General features: G+C 37.1%; 1 long non-coding RNA gene across 1 annotated transcript in view; it reads left to right on the top strand.

Moving 5' to 3' along the window:
• LOC123459396 overlaps positions 1-12,937 on the top strand; it is a 28,232-nt gene extending 15,295 nt beyond the window's left edge. The window contains exons 6-8 of the long non-coding RNA XR_006636288.1: positions 6,511-6,668; positions 9,123-9,158; positions 11,219-12,937. This is a non-coding gene — a long non-coding RNA (uncharacterized LOC123459396). The remainder of the gene's footprint in view (positions 1-6,510; positions 6,669-9,122; positions 9,159-11,218) is intronic.
• Positions 12,938-14,630: the final 1,693 nt, after the last annotated feature.

Here is a 14,630-nt window from a genome sequence, read left to right as displayed (position 1 = left end):
GAGAGAAAGTGAGGGAAAGAAAAAAGAGAAAGAAACTATAAGAGAATGGGCATGCCAGGGCCACCAGTTACTGCAGAGAACTCCAGATACAAGTGTTACATTGTGCATCTAGCTTATGTGGGTCCTCAGAATCAAACCCTAGACCTTTGGCTTTGACAGCAGTCACCTTAACCATTAACCCATCTCTCCAGACCTCTAATTTTTTTTTTTTTTTTTTGTGGTAGGGTCTCCCTCTAGCCCAGGCTGTGCTGGAATCCACTATGTAGTTTCAAGGTGGCCTCAAACTCATGGCAATCCTCCTACCTCTGCCCCCAAGTGCTGATATTAAATGTTTGTACCACCATGCATGACTTAGCCCTCTAATTTCTTAATATAGGCACTTAAAGCCATAAATTTTCTGCTTATGACTGTCTTCATTGTGTCCCAAAGGTTTTGGTATGTGTATTCTCATTATCATTTGGTCTTATGAATTTTTTTTTGATTTCCTCATTGACCCATTCATCATTCAGTAGTGTACTTGTTTCATTTTCATGAGTTTGTCTATACTGTATAGCTTTTCTTGCTGTTGATTTGTAGTTTACTCTCACTGTGATCAGATAGAGTGCAAGGAATTATTTCAGTTTACCTGTATTTGTTAAGATTTTCTTTGTGTCATAACATATGGTCTATTTTAGAGTATGTTCCATGTTCTGCCAAAAAGTGTATTCTACAGCATTCAGATAGAATGATCTATAGTTATCTGCTAGTCCATTTGTTGTTGTATGAGCTCATTTAATACAGATGCTTCTCTTTATTTTTGCCAGGATAACCTGTCAATTAATGAGCAGGGTGTAAAAGTCACCCACTACAATTGTGTTTGTTGTTATCTGTGACCTGAAGTCTAATAGTGTTTGTTTTGAGGTAGGGTCTTGCTGTAGTCCAAGCTGACCTGGAATTCAGTATGTAGTCTTAGTTTGACCTCAGACTTATGGTGATCCTTCTAACTCTGCCTCCTGAGTGCTGGATTAAAAGTGTGCACCACCATGCCTGGCATGAAAATTATTTCCCTATAATTAGAAAATTCTTCTTGATTACATGTTTGAGGGGAATGAAAAATATTCTAAATGCTTTAAAAAATAATATGAAATTTAAATAATATTAAAAACTTAGGGCTGGAGAGATGCCTCAGCAGTTGAAGGACTTGCCATCTCTCCAGAAGAAGAACAAATGATAAAAAGCATGTCAGTTTTTGTTTCTAATGCACAAGAGTATAAATACTTCTAAGTAAGAGAAAGAGGAAACATTGGGGCAAAGATAAAGCTGATGTGTTTGAGTAGGTTGTTGCTATGATTATGAAAATTGAAGACTTCCAGGAAAATGAAGAATTAGGGTCAGTTGTACTTGTGACTCTTGTTTTCCTATGGTGTATGTTAGGTAAACCCATAAGACAACTGGCCCAGGGCTGCCAGAGCTGTCTTAATATATTAACATACACCAGTTTGATCATGTTTCCATCCCATTATCTTCTTTTATCTCCTCTCATATGTCCCCTCATTTGTTCTTTTATTCCTGTTTTCCTCCATATCAAACATTGATGGTCTCATAACTGTGCTTGTTTTGTAGGGGAAGTGATAACCACTGAGGTGTCATGAATGCATGAATGTTTTATGTGGAGAGGATAGTTTCCCTAAAGTATTCCTACTCACACTGTGGCTCACTGCCTCCTATTTTCTGCTCATTGAGTTTTATTGCGTTTTGTTGCCATCTTCCTAGAGAAAGTTCTCTGGCTAGCCTTGATATTAGCATGTATATTTATCCTACACCTTCTCCCACACTGTTCCCTGAGCGCTGTGTGATATAAATATTTGTCTAGTGCTAAGCACTATGATTTATGTTCTTTCTGTTATTTCAGTGAGTATTAAGGCTCCCTGGTATTCACCTCAATCTGTTTTGTAAAGAAAGCTTTATAACTATTCTGTAACCAAACCTGAGACCAGCATTATTAAAAGGCATAAACCTAACTTTTAGGTTTTGAGATGAGCACAATGCCTTGGTTTAGGCAAAGAACAGTGCAAGTTTCCCTGTGGAGTATATGACCCTTAAAGCCATAGGTTTTAAAGTCAGTTCTGAGTACCATGTATGAATTCACTTTGATGGAGTGGGACTCATCCAATTAGGAAATTGATTACCCTGTAACTTATGTGGTACTATTGTATTAATGTGTAGAACTTACCTTGGATGGTTAATTTTATAGCTTGCAGAATCCACTACTTGTTTAGACTGTTGTCTTTTCCCCCAGAAGCTCTTATAGTGCTTACCAGCAGTATGACAGGTAGCCAGCAAGGCTTCCATTTCAGTTACAATTTGATTTTTCAATGACCTGAAACTGAAGCCGGTAGTGTCTTCTGCAACAGGATCTTATCTAGTTCTTGTGGGTAACCAAATATTTTGTAAATGGCCTGTATTGTTTTGGGGGTTCCACATGCCTTATCAATTAATAGCTTACCACATGCCTTACCAACTAATGGCTTACTGAGGAGGAAATGATCTATGTCTGGTAGTGAGATTAACCTGCAAAATCCTATAGCTTCAGGGTAACGTTTTCTCCATTCTACCAGGGTACTTTTGTCCCTGGCTATCTTTCTTTTTCTCTTCCTTCGTCCTCTTCCTTTTGTTTCTCTTCCTACTTTCCTTTTAATTAATTTATTTATTTTTAATTATTATTATTATTATTTTGTTTTTTGCGGTAGGGTTTCACTTTAGGCTAGGCTGACCTGAAAGTCACTACATAGTCTCAAGGTGGCTTCTAACACATGGAGATCCTCCTACTTCTGCCTCCCAAGTGCTGGGATTAATGGTGCATGCCACCAGCCAGCCTCCTTCCCTTTTCTAAAAGTTTTGTCTCACTTTAAAAGCCTCCCTTCATTCTGTAATTTCACCCTATGTTGGTCACATGTTGCTTTGCAGTCTATGTGCTGGGCAGGTTCTCACCATTCTGAGATTACCCTGTTTGTATACCTGGGGTGACTAAAGTTGTAGCTCCATATAGGAAATCAAACCAAAGCTCTGAGATCTGTAAAGGTAGGCCTATTTATGTCCTTTCAAAACCCACGGAGAATTAATCAACCTCCTGAGAGAATGTGATTATAGATGATTCAGACTCTGACATTCTCAGACTCTAGATCAGATAGTTGGCTGCAGAGGTTGATCGATCTGCTGACCTCAAGCTGAAGGTGATCCTGTACTTTCCCCTTTATACTGCACTGCTTAATCTGGGTCTCATGCTATCTGCACTTATCAGTGTCTGATGCAACACTGTACTCCCAGGGATGTTTCTCACTTTGGGTCTCAAGCATCTCAAGCAGGTTCAGTTTTTGCTCCCTGATTTGTGGTTGTTCCCTGTCATAGGTCTCTCAGGGTAGCTTTGTTTTAAACACCAGGCTTTCTCTCAAATGTGTGTCTTACAGCCCTCTAGCAGTGCCTCTTCATTGTTACCCTGTCAGCATAGAAGGTAGTCTCAATTAAACCCATAACTGAATTTGAAGCTTGTGAAAGATATGGGTTTATCCTGTGACTAGGGCTTGCCAGTCTCTTCATCAGGACAACCTGCTTAACTTTGGGATGAAGCTTATGCCCCCTCCCTCCATTGGGGAGCTGCAAGTCTGGCTCTGTGTTTAACTTATCATCTGATCAACCTTTTGCACTTTTGGTTTTCTATATTTTTTGCATCTTCCATCATGACTTAAATGAATTTCTCAAGTTATTTTGCCTTTTTAAATAGTTTATTTATTTATTTTTTTGTATTGTTTTGGTTTTTGGAGGTAGGGTCTCACTCTAGCCCAGGCTGATTTAGAATTCTCTAGGTAGCCTCATGGTGGAATTTTACCCATGACAATCCTTCTACCTCTGTCTCCCGAGTGCTAGGATTAAAGGTGTGCACCACCATGCAGAGATTTGACATAGTTTTTGTTTTTCCTTATACCCAAACTTCTTCACTGTGTTTGATGGACAACAGCTTCTCCTGTCCTTTCCTTTTATCTTTGTTTTTTTTTTTTTTTGTATTTTGTTTTTTGTTTTGTCCTCAATAAATACAGTTAAGCTGGTACCATTGTTAGGCTCATCCATGCCCTACCCCCTCGCCCTTATCCCTCCTTGTTGAGGAATATGGGTCATGCATTGTCGAGTTAACCCACAGTTATGGGTAGGAGAAATGTCTCTGCGTATCATGACCCAACCTGTGGCTCTGACCTCTTTCCACCTCCTCTTCTGCAAATTTTCCCTCAGCCATGTTGGGTTCATTCTGGGTCTGCTTCAGTGATGAGTTGTTGGGAGCCTCTGTGTCTCTGGATATCTGATTTGGTAGGAGTTAATCGTTCTCTGTGTTGGTCTCCTTCCCCCTTGTGCTGGTACCTGGTTCACGAAGAAAACAGCACCCTTCTTGTTTCACTGATTATTCTTAGTTTCAGCTGGGGCCATTTTGAGGTATATTCAGTGTAAAACTTTGACCCATTAATTTTGTACCCAAAAGGCTATCTCCCTTGAGATAGAGGATCTTATTTTATTTGCTATTGTGATTGATCCTGATAGCCTTCATTAGTTTAATGACAGAATCTTGTTCTTCCTACATAACTTGTATAATTGCCATTGTGGTGTTATATATTCCAGCTTAGACATCCTGTTGGTGTTACAATAGAGAACACCTTGCTTATGATGAAGGATAAGCAAGAGACAACCAACTCTTTGGTTTCTATGTCATATATAGGTATAACAGTGAGGATATTATTAAACCCCAGTCAAAGGACTAATAAGCTGGCTCATCCTCTTTTCTTATCTTTCCTCTGTGCCTGGGCCAAACATCTGCACTTATCCTTTTCTCCTTGTGCCTATACTTTAAGGGCAGCATAAGTTGCTGCCAAACAGATTGGGGAGAATGGGTAATTGTAGGAGGCACTTTAGTTGCTGCTGTTGTATATTAGTAGAGCCATTTAATGAAGCAAGTAAGATCTCATTGGGGCTTGATTGCCTTCCAGTACCAAAATTTCTGAGCTCATTTTAAACAGGAATTATCATATTTGTAACCTCCTGAAGTATTCTTCAAAATGCTGCAGACTAAGGTAAAATTTATGTTGACCTCCCTTTTCTTCAACCTCTGAAGTGTTAGAATAGAGATAAAAGAGTCTGTTTCTAGTGTGAACAGTGGACAGCTAAGATTCTGGAGGCACTTGCAGCTGTCTCAGAACCTTGATATTTAGTCTTATGAGTTTAAACAGTGCAATTTTTGTACTTATCTTTCTTCAATATATTTTTATTTATTTAAGAGAGAGGCAGATAGAGAGAATGGGCATTTCAGAGCCTCCAGCCACCACAAATTCCAGATGCATGTGCTTGTGCAACCGGCTTATAAGGGGACAGTAAACTCGAACCTGGGTCCTTAGGGTTTACAGGCAAGTGTCTTAACCACTAAGCCATTTCTCCAGCCCTTGTACATATATTTTGATTTGAGTCAATGACTATTTTTTTTAAATTTATCATTATGCTTTCAGCAACACCACAAGACTTTAAATAAAAGGCTTTTGTGCTATGTTATAAATTATATATTTTTAAAATATTTTATTTTTATTTATTATTTATTTATTTGACAGAGAAAGAGAGAGAGAAAGAAAGAATGAGTGTGCCAGGGCCTCCAGCCATTGCAAACGAACTCCAGATGTATATGCCCCCTTGTGCATCTGGCTAACATGAGTCCTGGGGAATTAAACCTGGGTCCTTTGGCTGCTTTGCAGGCAAACACCTTAACCACTAGGCCATCCCTCCAGCCCATAAGTTATATTTTAACTATTGGAATGTGTACTACTTCCATGATAATCTTTATCATTATTGTATAGCATACACTACACTGCAAATGATGATTTTAAAGTGAAAAGGGCAGTAGATTATGAAGGTAGTCCTGTGACTGGGATGATTGGATCGCAAGATTGGGGAAGGTTAGTTATGCTAAAGACTTTGAGTCTTTGCAAAATTATTACCTACATTGAGCTTTAGCTGTCCATTTGTTCTATATCTAATCAGGAAGGGTTTGCAATGCAATGCATTGCATCCTTTTAATCCAAGCACTTGGGATGAGGCAGTAGAGTTATGAATTCAAGGCTAACTTGAACTACATAGACTCTGTTAACATAAAGAAAGAATGGATGTTTTGAACTTATTGTTTAAGAAAAATTTATATGTATGCAGATAAATGTATGCAGTATATACAAAATTAATATGAATATGATAATTATATTATCAGTGGTTTAGAGTTGCTTCATAGATGTATTGATATGTAGATGGATTCAAAAGGGATGGTATAAAAAGTTAGTCTGTATGAAAATAGATAGATACTATAAATAACATGTAAAGTTAGATAGTTGATGGATGAAGGTATTTTTTCCCCTTGACTAACCAAAGTATATATCTCATAGTAAATAACCAACCAAACAAACAAACAAACAAAAACAATCGTGGTGATCTCATAAACTAATATTTTTTTAGTAACGTGGAACTGGCTGTCATGGCTCATGCCTCTAATTGGAGTAATCTTAGGAGGCTAAGGTCAGAGAATTGCTGAGAGTTTGAGACCATCTTGGGCTACAGAGGGAGACCCTATCTCAGGAAAAACTAAAACTTGGATACTTTTTGGAGGCTAACAGGTGAGCCAATTTTGCTTTTTTGTATAATCTGTTTATAATATGTCACAATTTTTGGTTTGTACTGAAGGTTTCCCATTTTATGAAGTAAGAATTTAAGCTTGATATGATGGTGTATAACTATAACTTCAGATAGTAAGGAGAATGAGGCAGGACTATTATGACCTTGAGCTCAGCCTAGGCTACATAACAAGCCATTCAAAAATAATGTAGAATATAGAATAATATAGAAGTACAAACTTCTATATACTTCATAGCTTTTTATTAACATATTAATCCAAATCAGTGTCCTTGTTTACTGTTTTAGACTTCATTATGTTTTATAAAATAATATATGAACAAGCTGTATTTTGATTAAATTTCTTTCCTATTACACTCTTTTATAGTTTCTCCCCCACCCTGATTTCATTTTCTTTCAAGTAGAACTTGTTTTGATGTATCATTCTTTTTATCCTCCACCAACCTCTATTCAATATGTTGATGAGCTCAGAATTATGCAGGTTTTTTTTTTTAAATTTTATTTATTTATTTATTTGAGAGCGACAGACACAGAGAGAAAGACAGATAGAGGGAGAGAGAGAGAATGGGCGCGCCAGGGCTTCCAGCCTCTGCAAACGAACTCCAGACGCGTGCACCCCCCTGTGCATCTGGCTAATGTGGGACCTGGGGAACCGAGCCTCGAACCGGGGTCCTTAGGCTTCACAGGCAAGCGCTTAACCGCTAAGCCATCTCTCCAGCCCTTATGCAGGTTTTGTGGCAATAAGTATCACTGGGAAGTCAATTCATGATGACAGTCTCCCAAAGTACTCCTTCCCACCCTATGGATCTTACATTTTTTTCTGTCCCATCTTCTATATTGTTCCCTGAGCCTTACAGGGCTCTTATAGGGCATGGCTGAGATGTCTCATATTGTGTTGACCTTTCCTCTTAGTTTGGCTTTGTTGAGTTTTGAGTCAACAGAGATAAGCTTCTCTGGCTAGCAGTGAGAGCAGCTTTCATAAGCTTTCCACTACCTCCAGTGCAATATTTGCTAATTGACTCTACTAGTGGGATTTCTCTTCTCATCACCTTGATGAATTTCAGATGTATATATATGAATTTCATATAGTGTATGAATTTTATATAGTATATAAGAATGTCAGATTGAGCAGTGATTTTTTTTTTTTTCAGGTAGATGCAGTTGAGAAGATAGTAATACTCCTAATTTAAAAAAAAAATATTTTACTTATCTATTTGACAGAGGAAGAGAAGGAGAGAGAAAGAGAGAGAGAGGATGCACCAGGGCTTCCAGCCACTGCAAACGAACTCCAGATGCATGCGTCCCCTTCTGCATCTGGCTAATGTTGGTACTGGGGAATAGAATCTGGGTCTATTGGCTTTGCAGGCAAATATCTTAACCACTAAGCCATCCCTCCAGCCCAATCCTAATTTTTTTTAAGTTTTTTTAAAAATTTTTATTTATTTATTTATTTGAGAGTGACAGACACAGAGAGAAAGACACATAGAGGGAGAGAGAGAGAGTGGGCACGCCAGGGCTTCCAGCCTCTGCAAACGAACTCTAGACGCATGTGCCCCCTTGTGCATCTGGCTAACGTGGGACCTGGGGAACCGAGCCTCGAACCGGGGTCCTTAGGCTTCACAGGCAAGCGCTTAACTGCTAAGCCATCTCTCCAGCCCCCAATCCTAAATTTTGATAGTTTTTTTTTTATAAGAATGTTACTTATTCTGTTCATATTATAAAATGTGATTTTTTTTTTTTTTTTGGTTTTTCAAGTTAGGGTCTCACTCTAGCCCAGGCTGACCTGGAATTCACTCTGTATTCTCAGAGTGGCCTCGAACTCAAGGTGATCCTCCTACCTCTGCCTCCCAAGTGCTGGGATTAAAGGCGTGTGCCACCATGCCTGGCTAAAACTGTGATTTTATCTAAGCCAGGAATAATGTTGCATGATTCTAGTACCAGCTGCTCAAGAGGCTGATACAGATAGCTTGCAAGTTTCAGGCCAGCCTGACAATAGTGAAAATCCATCCTCTCAACAACAAAGAAGGTGATGTTATCTTCATGGGCACTATAATCATTCTTCTGTATACTCATAAATTTAAAAGTTTCTAGTTGCCAGTACATGTTTTATACTAAATCAATGGTGGCTTGACAAAAGGAAGTTAGTGGGTTGGGGAAAAATAAAGACTAATTTAAAAGATATCAAAGCAGAGCCAATAGAAATTAGAGTTTGCTGCAAATAAAATGGGTGGTAGTGACAATTGAAGGTTGTAGTTCTAGGTACATACTTTCTGGTATTTTTTTTTTATATTATTGGGTAGGTAAGGTAAGTGTACAGGTACCGAGGGATATTTCACCATTTGGACAGCTGAAAGTAGGTTCTTAACATCCTTTTATTTGAATGAAAAAAGGTGCTTTCAGTATTTCTAAATACTACTATTTTTTTTTTTCTTTCTCAGACTGCTTTCACAAGTAAATACTGAATAGACCTACAGGTAAGATCATTGAAACATATGCTTTGATTTTAAAGATAATTTTTGAGCTTGTTAATTATAAATAATATTCCTCTCTGGTTAATATTCCTATTTGGTTAATATTCCTATTTTTTTTTAATTTAATTTATTAGTTTTCTTTTCAGCAAATACAGGCAGTTTGGTACCATTGTTTAGGCTCATCCATGATATACCCCCTCCCATTGGACCCTCCTTGTTGATGTAAGTGGGTCGTGCATTGTGCAGTTCGCCCACAGTTATTGGTCTGATAAATGTCTCTGCATATCATGACCCAACATGTGACTCTGACATTCTTTCCGCCCCCTCTTCCACAAAATTTCCCTGAGCCATGTTGGGTTCATTTTTGGTCTGCTTCAGTGCTAAGGTGTTGGGGGCCTCTGAGGCTCTGGCTCTCTGATTTGGTAGGAGTTGATTTTTCTCTGTGTTTGTCTCCTTCCCCTTTGTGCTGGTATCCGGTTCATCAGGAAAACATCACCCTTGCTTGTTTCACCAATTATCCTTAGTTTCAATTGGGCCCCTTTTGAGGTATGTTGGGGCAGCTCTCTCCTTAGGATCTGCATCTATCTGAAAAAGAGAAGCTGATTCTCCAATGGAGAGTAAGTTAGCACCCGGAAAATTGAGACAACACTTACTGTTTTGATAGAGAGTTTGATAGGTGCAGGCCCTCTTGTACCCCATGATTAATGGTAGCTTGATATTGGAGAGTGGGCTTATGTTTGGATATGGTTCTGACTTGTTTCCCAGCTCCACCTATGGGTCTCATACCACTGAGGGTATCAGTTAGCCAAATCAAGCAAGAGCAGTTGGTTCCCCACCATGGCTGTGTGCCACTATTGCACTTGTGTGGGCATCACATCAGGTTATTTCTACTAATTAGGTTAGACCATGAGTTGCTTGGACAGATATTGGTCATTTTCCCCAGTCGCCCATGTAGCACCTTCTGGCACTAGACACGCTGACTGTCTGGGGACTGACTCTCTCCTGGCTTCCAGCCATGCCATTCCATTGTATGTGTCAGCTGCGTATGGAGTCTTCAGCAATAAGGTCTTACTGCTGGCCTTTGGTGGGTCATCAAGTACTCTGACAGAAGTCTGTCATTGTTTTGGGAAACCTTGTAGGTTTCTCTGATCAAAAGCTCATTGTGGATGGTAGCCCCAAGCTGGAAGTGGGGTTTTGTGGTAGGGTCTCACTCTGGTCCAGGCTGACCTGGAATTAACTATGTAGTCTCAGGGTGGCCTCGAACTCTGGATTATCCTCCTACCAAGTGCTAGGATTAAAGGTGTGCACCACCACATCTGGCTTGAGTTTACTTCTTTTTTATAAACCTATAATATAGCCTATGTAGCTATTATTGGACAATATTTAATTAAATGGAGAGCTGAAATACAAGTGTAATTAGAAGTTCCCAAAAAGCTTCTATGGAAGCAGAAAAAAGTAAGTAGGGGTGTGTGTGTGTGTGTGTGTGTGTGTGTGTGTGTGTGTGTGTGTGTATGGGCATAGGCATGCACATGTACATGTATGTATGTATATATGTATGTATACATGTATGTATGTATGTGTAATAATTTGTGCTCAGGTTTGTCGGGAAGAGAAGTCTCCCACCTTAGCCTTTCAACTATTGGGATTACAGGCATCTGCCACTAGTCTTGGCTCAATATGTAGGTTTTTTTCATGGGATTTTGATTTTTTAAATAGTTCCATCAATCAAATTTTATAGGCTACACAATATATTTTAACTCCTGAACAAGTCTACAAATTAGCACTAAAGAAGCTATATAAAAATACTAAAGAATAATAAATAAGTGGTGAAATGATATGACAAATGTGTGATAGAAAATTGGTACTAAAATTGCAACAAAGTGCAGAAGGAAAATGAGTTCCATTATTTTCATAGAGTTAGTGTTTATTAGTTGGTAATTATTTACCATTAGAATTTTTACTTGTTTTCATGGCATACATGTAGATACTTAAAGATTATTTCTCTATGTCACAAAGTACGTCTGTGTGATAACTGCTTTTTTTTTCTCCATTTCCATTTGCAGTCTCTTCCTTATTCTCCCAAGGTGGTAACTCTCTGGACAAGTGCATCAGAAACATCTTCTACAGTGGTTCCATCCACAGCACCATCCAGATACTTTTATTATTTATCTGCTTCTGATATTACAGCTTTTATATCTTGCAGTTTTTGTAGATTTCCTAGGTATAGAAGAGACATGCTTGTTGGTAATTAATTTCCTGGAATATTTAGTACTTCTTTCTTTTATCAATCCATCTTGTCTTTCCCCTCTACTTTTGTATATCACTCATTGTATTTTATTCATATTTTTGTAAATGGAAGAGTTTCATGTATGGGAACTAAAATTAGTATAACTATATTAACCATTTTATTAGAATGTAGATGATAGCAAGACTTTCTTACTAGTTGAGTTCCCTGTTTTGTTTCAATTTGTAAGTTACTTTATTTCTCACTTGAATCGGAAACTCAGATTTTAGACAGGTCCTAAACAATATCATCTTATACTCTGTGGTATATAGGTCAGACCCTCTAGTTACCCTTTTGGTTGACCATTGTGGGTCTCATTCTTCGTCAGAGAAATGAGGTTGGCTAGTTTGCCTTTTCTCTAATAACCAAACCTCAGACTTGGATGCCATCACAGTTGTGAATGTGTAAAGTGGCCTATATCCTCATGCTGCTATGGTGATGCCATCTTGTAGTATGTGAGGTCTCATTATTTTCTTGGAATTTTGGGTTGGAGTAAAAACTTAGTGCATCAAAGAGATTTCTTTTTCACCCTATGTAATGCTGTTCCTCACTTGTTTCTGCTTAACCTAAGTGAGGTTGACATTCAGTAGTGTTTTAATTGAAGTTTTAGGTGTCTATTCTTAAACCACAATTTGTACTGTTTATCAAGGAACTATTAACTTTGTTGCCCAAGCTGTCTTCATAGATATGTTTTTACAAGAGGGTATCTGCTAATACTACTTCTCTATGACAGTGTTAGCAATAAAAGCAATTGATAGGATAGTAAGAGCTTTGAAAGTCTTCAAGCTGTTCCAACAGTAGATTTAGTGGTTTAAAAATGTCAATATGTACTGCAATTGAGGTTTCATTTCTCATTATAACATTCATTTATTTCAGGTATGTTTTGAGGTATGGTCTGTGTTTTTTCCATAATACCAATGAATTTTATCTGTATAAAAGTAAAATTAATATATTTCAAATAATTTCTTTTTATATTCAGGATGATGCTGAGATAAGATCAGTATCCTAATCAGATACCTTGATAACACATGAAGCTGAAAAAAAATATACAGTATGTCACTTTGTGATAGAGTTTGGCAAACTGAAACTGCTGTTACAGTGCCACAGCAGACACCACCAATTTAAATCCTGTGTTCTACTATATTACTTACAAAAAATGTATTAGGGCAGATTGCTAATCCATACCATACCACATAGGTTTGTTTTATACTGAGGAAGATTGCTAAATATAGAAACCAGAAGGAATACAAATAATGTCTTTGTTGCTATGTCAGTTATAATAATAAAAGTTGAAGTTCTATACGGGAGAAAATTATTTTAAGCTTTAGGATTCTTGGCTCTTAAAATGTCATTCATTTTTCTTCTTGCCCATTTGTATACCTATATTTTGTAGTATAATGAAACATGGCCACCAACAGTGAATGAAATATTCAATGATTAGGCCAGTCTGTGTCTTTCTTTCTTCATTATCCATCCCTATTGTCCTACGGTAACAAGAGTTAACAATTTGTGATATATATATATATATATATATATATATATATATATATATATTAGAAATTTATAAATATATGTGTAATTTGCATAAGTGTGATCACTATGATAAGTGCTATCTTATCACTTTCTATTTTCTTGAATATATCATGGAAGTATTTCTAAATCAATGGAGCAGTTTACCTACAAACTTTGTATTAGGTATAAAATATATCATGATAACAGGTTAATGTATTTCTATATTTTTTTTAGTGATGTAGATTAACTTTTAAAAAATTTGCAATACTCCTACATATGATGTGTTACATAATTATTTGGGAATATATATATTTGGGAATATATATATAGATAGATATATATATATAATTTCTCAGTATATTGGCATATGATGGTGCTAATTTTCATCCAAATGTGTATTTGATTGGCATCAATAGTCTTTACAGCTTTAGACAATCTGGTAGGTGAAATAGTATTTTAAAATCTTAGGTGTAATTTAAATGTTACGTGGCCATTGGGTTTTTAAAAAAAATTAATTAGTTGTGAATAATTCATAATAAAATAAATAAAATTTAACAATTCTCCAATATCAGGAATTAGTGAGGTTTACAGAGCTAGTAGACATTAAATAAATCCAAATTTATCCCTTCTTCATAAACTGCCTAAGTATACCTATAATAGTACATTCTTTCTTTATCTTTCTGTTTCTAATATATTTGTAGATTTAGAATTGAAAGAGGCATAGAAAATCTTCACGTGTTTCATCCTGCCTGACATTTCTGTGTATTGTTCTCACCCTCCCTTCCCCCCTTTTTCCTTCCTTCCCTCTTTTCTCTCCTCCTATCTTCCTTATACATGCTGCCATTTTTTTAAATTCTTTTGTTTCTTTTTATTTATTTATTTGAGAGTAACAGAGGGAAAGAGAAAGAGGGAGAGAGATGCCAGGCCTTCCAGCCACTGCAAATGAGCTCCAGACACATGTGCCCCCTTGTGCATCTGGCTAACGTGCGTCCTGGGGGAATGGAGTCTTGAACCTTAGGCTTCAAAGGCAAGTGCTTAACCACTAAGCCATCTTCCCAGTCCACTTCCATTTTTTTGAACTAGGTTTTAATTGCAGATATTTTTTATCATTACCCCAAATTATTTACACATGTTCTTTCTGAAAGCTTAGATGTGCTTCTACATTAACCTGTTTTAAAATGTATAGTCACTAAATGCATCATAGTTGTAAATATATAGCAAAATGCATGGTGCATGATCAGCACATCACCAGTTCTTTCTTCTAGCTTTTTTTTGTTTCTCACAGTCCTTCACTTACACAGGATCCTGTACTTCAGTGATGTCTTCATGTTACTTAATTAGAAGCAATTCCTTCATCTTTCTTTATCCTTGATATTGGTTCCTTCAAAAGTAATGCCTTTCAATTTTTAAGATGCCTCACATTCTGATTTTATTTCCTCATGATAATTGTGAGGTTATATATTGGTGGTGGCAGTACTTCAGTATTGATATATATTGAGCGTCATGGATCATGCTCAGGTAATACTTTACCTATCCCAATATTGGTGATCATCTGGATTAATTGGCGCTTAGTGGACTTTTCCAAATTTAAAGTAATGTATTTGTTTCTAAATTATATGTTCAGGGCCTAAAACCAAACTCTTTTTTATGTTATAAATAACTGTGAATGCTGCTCACTA

The sequence above is a fragment of the Jaculus jaculus genome, chromosome 3 (genome assembly GCF_020740685.1).
Source record: "Jaculus jaculus isolate mJacJac1 chromosome 3, mJacJac1.mat.Y.cur, whole genome shotgun sequence".
NCBI classification, from domain to species: Eukaryota; Metazoa; Chordata; class Mammalia; order Rodentia; family Dipodidae; genus Jaculus; species Jaculus jaculus.
The sequence above is the reverse complement of the archived record's forward strand: the minus strand, read 5'-3'. Positions and strand labels throughout refer to the sequence as shown.